Source organism: Scylla paramamosain, chromosome 21 (assembly GCF_035594125.1).
Source record: "Scylla paramamosain isolate STU-SP2022 chromosome 21, ASM3559412v1, whole genome shotgun sequence".
Classification (NCBI taxonomy): domain Eukaryota; kingdom Metazoa; phylum Arthropoda; class Malacostraca; order Decapoda; family Portunidae; genus Scylla; species Scylla paramamosain.
Genome location: NC_087171.1, coordinates 13,075,767 through 13,084,084, shown reverse-complemented (window position 1 = coordinate 13,084,084; position 8,318 = coordinate 13,075,767). Strand labels below are relative to the sequence as shown.

The following is an 8,318-nucleotide window of genomic DNA, read 5'->3' as shown; positions in this document are numbered from 1 at the left end:
TTTACTGAGACTGACCTGGTCGTGATCAGGTGATGAGAGCAGACCTTTTGCTACCGTGTTAAAAATAAAAGAAAACATGTGTCTCTTTAAAAAAAATAAATAAATAATTAATCAAAAAAAAATCCTGGAAAAAAGGTAACAGATTTGCAAGTCAGTGACATTTAGGCCCTAATCTCCCAACTTCGTTTCCTTCTCCCTCCATCCTTCCTTCCTCCTCCTCATTGTTCAAAGAAGCTGGTGTTCACTTATAATGTCAATCCTCACAATGCAGCACTCCTGATGACAAACGCGTTTGTAATATAACCTGAACTAATTCACCACTTTCTACTGAATATGCAAGAAGTAGGAACACATTCGTATGTTATGAAATACACGAAGGCTAAATTATCCTTCATAATACAAAATATTTAATATATGACACTGTGTAGCCAGTCGGCCACGTGAGGGTAAACTTATCTTACTAGACTGTTAATTACGAACAGCTTATAAGGGTACTTAAAACTACCCAAGTGTCTGTTTAGTGGCTAATTAATAAAAACAGGATAACGAAAAAGAACAGTCGTCACATCAGGAGCTGCCATGTTAAGCCACCATGCCGACACTCTAATTCAGACCAGCTTGAACAGGCATTAGTGAGATTACCTCCTTCAGAAGGAACAGTGAAAGGCTTGGTTGGCTACACACTGGTCACTAGTTATATTTGTCAATAATACCCTAACTTTGTCTTTCCACAGGATCATTTTCAACGTCAGTGTGTTTTGTACAGGTGATTTTACACGTGCTCTAACAGTATTTTATTTGTTGAATTCCGTCACGTGGCTTTATTTTGACATCGGATGATTTTTGGTGCGTTTGTGATGTAAAAAAAAATATATTATGCGATTTATTTGTTCGGCACAAATTGTTATAAACAGTAAACTGTAACAAAATTGTGTTCAATACGCTGATCTGCCTCTGTGTGTGTGTGTGTGTGTGTGTGTGTGTGTGTGTGTGTGTGTGTGTGTGTGTGTGTGTGTGTGAAATAAAAAGAAAATATGCATCTAAATAGTTTTCATTTATGTAGTTATTTATTCAATTTATTTACTCACTTCATTTATTCATCTATCTACAGATCTACCCATTAAGCTTTCACGTAACGGCAGATATACAAACAACTCAACACTCTCACTCCTTCACCCTTACTACAAGTTAACAGATGGAGACACCGAACTGCGAGTGTGAGAACATTAAGGGAAAGAGAGAGAGAGAGAGAGAGAGAGAGAGAGAGAGAGAGAGAGAGAGAGAGAGAGAGAGAGAGAACGAACACGAGGCAGAGGACACCAGCGTTGGGTCCAAAATATGATCTTGCGGCTCCTACCTACTGGCCACACCACCATCACCGCCACCACCCAGCTGATGGCCTTGACGCGCCTCCTTCCAGCTCAACGCGAGGAGCCTCAACCATTACGGGGATTAGTGGTCGCGTAAGACGACTTAAGGAGGAGGCAGCTTTAGGTTAAAGTGGTGAACAAGGCGAGGCCACACGTTCTGGGAGCCGCAGCTGATGATGATACTGTTTGCGAGCGAGACTTGGCTGGACACGGTGATGAATTGTAAGGATCAGCGTGACGTGGAAGCAAGGGACAGCGATAAAAGTAAGTGTAAGAATAGAACTTAACTGTAAGGTCCTGCAGCGATAGAAGTAATCGTAAAAGGCGTGAATGTCGCCATGCATACCATACAAGGGGGTTGGTATGAGTGTGACCAGTGTGTGAATTAAAGCCATGAAATGCAAGCAGGCGACGGCGCGATGATCACTTTTTTTTTTTTTTTTCGTTTCCCTTGACTGTCAGTGCTGAGACGGTGCCTCCTGACGAAGGACTTTGGAATTTGGCATTTGGGAACAGTTACCCCGAGTGGATGCCCTTCCTACCCTCGGACCGTAGCCAGGATTCGAACCCGTGCGCCAGATGACCACTTGGCCCCCAAAGCGCGCGGTCCCACTGTACCATGGTGTCCCCACGCGCGCGCACAATGATCACTATTAGGGCTAAACAACCTCCGTGCGTGCAAGTGTAGCAAGTGGCTGTCATAAAACTAAGCAACACGCCATGACCTCCTTTCCCATCATTTCCTTCCACTTCATTTGGCTCAGAACGTGACGGTAATGCAATGTCCAGTGTTGTGGTGTGGGAGTCATAAAGGAACACACACAAATAAAAGCTGCGTAACTATTTGCCCTTTTGAGTCCCAATGTCTTGATTAAATGGTGTGAGGAGACGATTGTTGCTGGGACCGTTCTCTCTCTCTCTCTCTCTCTCTCTCTCTCTCTCTCTCTCTCTCTCTCTCTCTCTCTCTCTCTCTCTCTCTCTCTCTCTCTCTCTCTACCTCAACATACATTCACAACTTTACACTCAACAGAATACATTTTTTTTCTCATCTCAAAGGACTTTAGACTAACTAACAGAACACACGCTTCCTGAGAGGCCTTTGCAAAGCTCATTATTTCCGCGCAACCTTAGAGGAAGAGGCGGTGATATGATTGGGTTACTTAGTTCTTCAAAGGCCCCAAGACGAATATTCCAGTGGAGACATCTTTAGTGCAGCAACAACAGTGGAAGAAGAAAAAAAAAAAAAATTATATATATATATATATATATCTATATATATATATATATATATATATATATATATATATATATATATATTATATATATATATATATATATATATATATATATATATATATATCATAGACTTCTGGTAGTTTGTTACAAATCGATGAGTACTCCATCGCCACAAAAAAAACGCAATATAGGAACGTAAATCTTACAATCTGGAGCAACACTGGCATTGCGGGTCATTGTAAGGTGCAGCAAGAGCGTGGTAAATGCACGGACATTAGTTTCGAAAGGACGTTAGATAAATTTATGTATGAGACAGATGGTGGTAACTTATCTCTAGGAGGTGGTTTGTGTAGGTCAGCTGGCCTATTGCAGTGTCATTGTTTCCTTACGTACAGAAGGAACATCATGACACAAAGTTAATATACGCGACAATGTAAAACTATGCTGTCCTTTCTCTCACAATTCAATCTACACTGCCATCGCTTCTCTGAATATCCTTAATTCATAGAGAATGTAAAGAGATTAATCTTGTAACTCCACTGTAATCTGACATGAAGGACCTGCCCTTGTACACACTCATGTTGTTACGTTCGCAGAATATTCTACACAGTCTAGAGCGTCACCCTGCACCGCCAGCACTTCCACGAAGACACTGGACGCCCTTAAATACACATTCTATCCCATGGCAGATCTTCCACACGAACATTCCACCAACGAGATTTATTCAATAGTAAATCCCTCATGATCATTTGTCCTACGTTACACTAAACTAGATCAGTTTAGTTTTCCGTATTTATTTATTGTTGTTTCTTTTTGTAACGGTGGAATTGGCAAGGTTGAAATTTACAAGGAAGAATCTTCGTTTAAGGAATTTATCTGGGGGCGCATGACGTACTTGTGGCTCTACTCCTCTGACTGCAGCACGTAAGGTACGAGGCAACTAGTAAGGCTGCAAGCCACCGCAGACATCCATTCCAAATAAAAGCCAAGCTAATGAAACCCTCACAAAGTTGGGTAAAGGAATAGACCTGTTAACTAGAATCACTCTCTCTTTTTTTCCCTCCCTCTCCTTCCCCCTCGCTCCATGGGGTTTTATGGCCCTGCTGGCTGAGGGGAGCGGGACAACACTACCTGGCAGGGCACACCAGGTTCCTTCCTCCCTTATGCCACTGGGAAACGCAGCCCCAGTTAGAAGAATCTTCTATTAAACTCGGTTTCCCACCTCTTTTTTTATAGGATACTTTTGCATGTTTAGTTTAGCGGTACCCACTACTTCCCGGGCACACCACACCGCCTCCCCTCCGCCCGTTAATTGCCAATAGAAGAGGAGGTATAGGAGAACAGTGAGCTTCCATTCACTTTTTTTCGCCTTTTTCTACTTTAGTGTTGAAAGTTGGGAAAGGAAACAATTTGGGTAATTTCAGAACCCACACAGCTGAAGGGTTGAGCTGCTGCTGCTGCTGCTGCTAACTCCCGATGTCACTTTTAATTCTTGACACAACTTCGACTCATGCTTCTTTTGTTCGTGGCTCTGAACACCGTCCTCCTCCTACACACACACACACACACACACACGCACACACACACACACACATTATAATATACATATTTCTTTGCATTCGTGTCTATTTCTATATATATATTTTTTTTTCCAGCGCCAGACATAGCCAGTGTTATAACTCACGTATCTACAAAAGCCTGCTGTAATGTTTTTTTTTTTTTTACTGAAAGAGATTGTTGCTATTCTTTTTTTCTTTCTTACACATCAGCTGATTGTACTCTCTCTCTCTCTCTCTCTCTCTCTCTCTCTCTCTCTCTCTCTCTCTCTCTCTCTCTCTCTCTATCTCTCTCTCTCCTCTCTCTCTCGTCTGTCTTTCAACGAGTGTTTCCCTTTCTTTCCATTCCTATCGCAATACTTTCTCTCTCTCTCTCTCTCTCTCTCTCTCTCTCTCTCTCTCTCTCTCTCTCTTCTCTCTCTCTCGTCTGTCTTTCAACGAGTGTTTCCCTTTCTTTCCATTCTATCGCAATACTTTCTCTCTCTCTCTCTCTCTCTCTCTCTCTCTCTCTCTCTCTCTCTCTCTCTCTCTCTCTCTCTCTCTCTCTGTTGTCTTCTTTGTCTTTCAAAGATTGTTTCCCTTCCTTTCCGTTCTTAACGCAATACTCTCTCTCTCTCTCTCTCTCTCTCTCTCTCTCTCTCTCTCATCTCTCTCTCTCTCTCTCTCTCTCTCTCTCTCTCTCTCTCTCTCTCTAACCATTTTTCTTTGTCGTTCTTTCTGCTTTGTCTTTTCCGGATATTCTTTCTCCTCTCCCTTCATAATCCTTCTTGCCTTTAAACCCCACCCACTTCTCTCTCTCTCTCCTCTCTCTCTCTCTCTCTCTCTCTCTCTCTCTCTCTCTCTCTCTCTCTCTCTCTCTCTCTCCAATGAACCGATATGGCGTCCTTTCCCCATCAATCCCTCCTCCTCCCTCCCTTGCCGTCCCTCCCCCCCTGTCCCGATCACAAGCAGATCCCTTCATGTAGCATTAGTTCGGCCTGCGTTTCCCTCCCGCCTCGTAACAGACTGAGCTCTCTCTCTCTCGTCCTTACCAAGGCCGTGCATCCTCACCCCTTCCCTCTCAGTCTCCATCCCAAATGCGTGGGACAGGGAAGGCTACAGGCCACTGGTTGCAGAGATACATGGAGAGTCGCGGCGTCAGCATCACGAGAGCTCCTAAAGTCTTGTGTGTGGGGCGCAGGAGGGGACGAGGCCCCCTACTTTACGGGCGCCTCCCTGACGGGGCCCGCCAGCCACACATATATATTCCCTCCGACCTCAGTCGCTTTCTTCTCTGGTATTTCCATTTTCCCTTTGCAACTTTAGCTTTATTTTTGTTCTTTTCACTGTGCGGGTTGTGTTTGTTTGTATGCATGGTTTTTTGCTTTATTGCACATCCTCGTACTTCATTTCTGTTTCTGCGATTTCCTTGTCTAAAAATTTCTATGAAGTAGAAACACTGACCCCGCCTGCAACGATGCTTTGTCTGCCCTACTCTGTCTTGCTCTTATTCATCTTGTCTTCCTATATGTTGCTTTGCCCTTTCCCTTAATTTTCCATCCTTTCCTTCCCTTCCTGCCCTGACCTATCGCACCTTAACCTGCACCACCCTGCCTCGCCATACACACTCTCTGTCCTCACCTCGCGCTCCGCCCATCACTCGATCACGTTAAGGCAGCGTGTTAGCAGCGACCTTGACGGGAATCGCCATTTCTCCCCACGTAAAACCAACTCCATGAAGCACTTTACCAATAGGGATTAAGAAGCCTTTTCCCCTCGCCTGACCCGTCTCCTCCCGTCCCCAGCAGCCACTCCAGCCGCCCCCTTGTGATAGTGGGAGGAGGGCGGCGGGAACGCTCTCTCTCTCTCTCTCTCTCTCTCTCTCTCTCTCTCTCTCTCTCTCGCCTCCTCCCGCATACTAATGGCGATGAATCAAACACCCGTAAACTTCCGAAGTCCTTTTAAGACTCTCTGATCCTCCTATCGGTTATAACTCAAGGGGTTCCAGAGCCATCACTGTCTGACCTCTTCCCGCCTCCCACCACCAGCAGCACCATCACCACCACTCCATCACCAAGCTACAAGACTCCCCTCCATCTCTTACCACACTTAATTTAGTCACCAAGTCCCGCCACAGAAATCTGCTACCACCAGCATCACCACCCTAGTCCCTTTCACCAAATACAATACTTTCACGTTTCTTTATTTTCAACGTGAGGTCAGATTCACTATTCTGTTCACCACTACCGTACTGTTTGTCTTGTCTTTCTCTTCTTCCCCCTTTCAGCAACCATTTACCACGTAGCTTCACCCTCACCGCATCGATACTCTCTCTCTCTCTCTCTCTCTCTCTCTCTCTCTCTCTCTCTCTCTCTCTCTCTCTCTCTCTCTCTCTCTCTCTGATCACAATCTCGTCTTTCCCATTCTTGCCTCCCATCTTTTGACGATCGATCAGTGCGTATATTTCCCCCACACCTTCTTGCAGACGTGAAATATCTTAACTCCCACCTCACCTCCTGTACCTTCATCCATTCCCTCTCTATTCCTTTTTATCTCCCCTTCTCTTCATCCTTCTTTCGCGTCAGTCTTCCCTCTCGACCTACATAAATCCTCCAACACGTTCTTTTTCTTTCTTTTTTTCTCTTTTTACCCTCCCTTCCTCTGCCTCTTTCTCTTCTTCCTTCTACTCCTTCACCCTCTCTCACTGCGCTCTTTCTTCTTTCATCCCCGAACCCTCCGTGTCTTCCTTCATGGTTCCAAATTCCACAATCCCCGTCGATAAATTTATGGAATACTGCGGTTTTATGAGTTCATCTCCCTCTCGGCGGCACCTCATCACCATGCATGGAGCGAACCTCACCTCAGTAACGCCCCTTCCCTTCCCTTCCCTTCCCTTCTCCTCCCACAGCATCCGCCACCACCACGCCCAGCCAATCCACTTCACGCCCAATTCCGCGCCGCTGGAGAGTCGTCGTCGCTGTCGTGTGGTGTGGTTTGGGAAGTGCCGAGAAGAGAAGTCAGTTGCGTAGTGTGTGTGTGTGTGTGTGCTAAAGTATTGCTGGCCCTTCACTCACCACTGCCTCGCCAACCCAGTGTAGAGATTAACTTTCTCACCTACGTACCTGTAAGATAAAGAAGCAGCATGTTAGTCTCATAAGAAGCCAAATATTGGTCGTGTAGAAATGAGAGAGAGAGAGAGAGAGAGAGAGAGAGAGAGAGAGAGAGAGAGAGAGAGAGAGAGAGAGAGAGAGAGAGAGAGAGAGAGAGAGGGGGGCGGCACAACTTGGAAACACTCACTAATCAAGCACAATGACGCCCTAAACTCACACGCCATAATAAAGAGAGGTAAAAATATGGCCAAAGTTTTCCTGGCGTCCCCGTGGTGATGTATAGTATATTCTGCACGTTGTTCTTTCTTAATTCAAAACAATGGAGGAAAGTTTTCAGTCCCATCCACGCTCTCTCTCTCTCTCTCTCTCTCTCTCTCTCTCTCTCTCTCTCTCTCTCTCTCTCTCTCTCTCTAAATATTGTCACCCCATCAGTTGCTTCCACTGGCTGACGAGGAACGAGAAACGCTGAGTAACACCTGGTGGTTCCTTCCGTACAGATTCTGAGGCAGGTCTTCTGGGTACACGTTCTCAGCCAATTCCTTCCCGCTCCTCTCCTGCACCAGTCCCTCCCTACGCTATCTCCCTGTCAGTGAATGCTAATTGATCTCCTAACTCTATACAGGTACTGATTAGGAAGTGTTCGCTAGACAGATTAATCAAGAGTACGTGTGCTGTAATCTGTCTGGCCAAAATGTACTAAGAAAAGGATGCGAGGTAAAAGCTACAGTAGTAAACTGCTTTCCCTGTGCGATATACATGATGTTAACGAATGTAAAACCTGTGAGAGAAGTTAAGGGATGTGTTACCTGAGTAGAAGTTCATCAGTAAGGGATATAAAATGTGAAGCCAGGGTGTACAAAAGAAGGATGTGAAGTAATGTCTACAGTGAATTCATTCCTAAAAACAATGCATGGAATTTTTATAAACATTTAAAAGAAAGATAGGAATAAAAGAGTAAAATTTCTAGGCAGTACAGTGTTTGAAGGTGGGTGCAGAATAAAAAAAAACGATGTCCCAAAGTGATTAATAATTAAGGAAAGATGTGCCACACAGCGGGTAAAGGGTTA

At 44.8% G+C, this 8,318-nt stretch overlaps 1 long non-coding RNA gene across 1 annotated transcript in view; it reads right to left on the bottom strand.

Moving 5' to 3' along the window:
- Positions 1-5,104: 5,104 nt before the first annotated feature.
- The window catches only part of LOC135111045 (uncharacterized), a 148,060-nt gene continuing 144,846 nt past the window's right edge, over positions 5,105-8,318 (bottom strand). The window contains exon 4 of the long non-coding RNA XR_010273539.1: positions 5,105-7,263. This is a non-coding gene — a long non-coding RNA (uncharacterized LOC135111045). The remainder of the gene's footprint in view (positions 7,264-8,318) is intronic.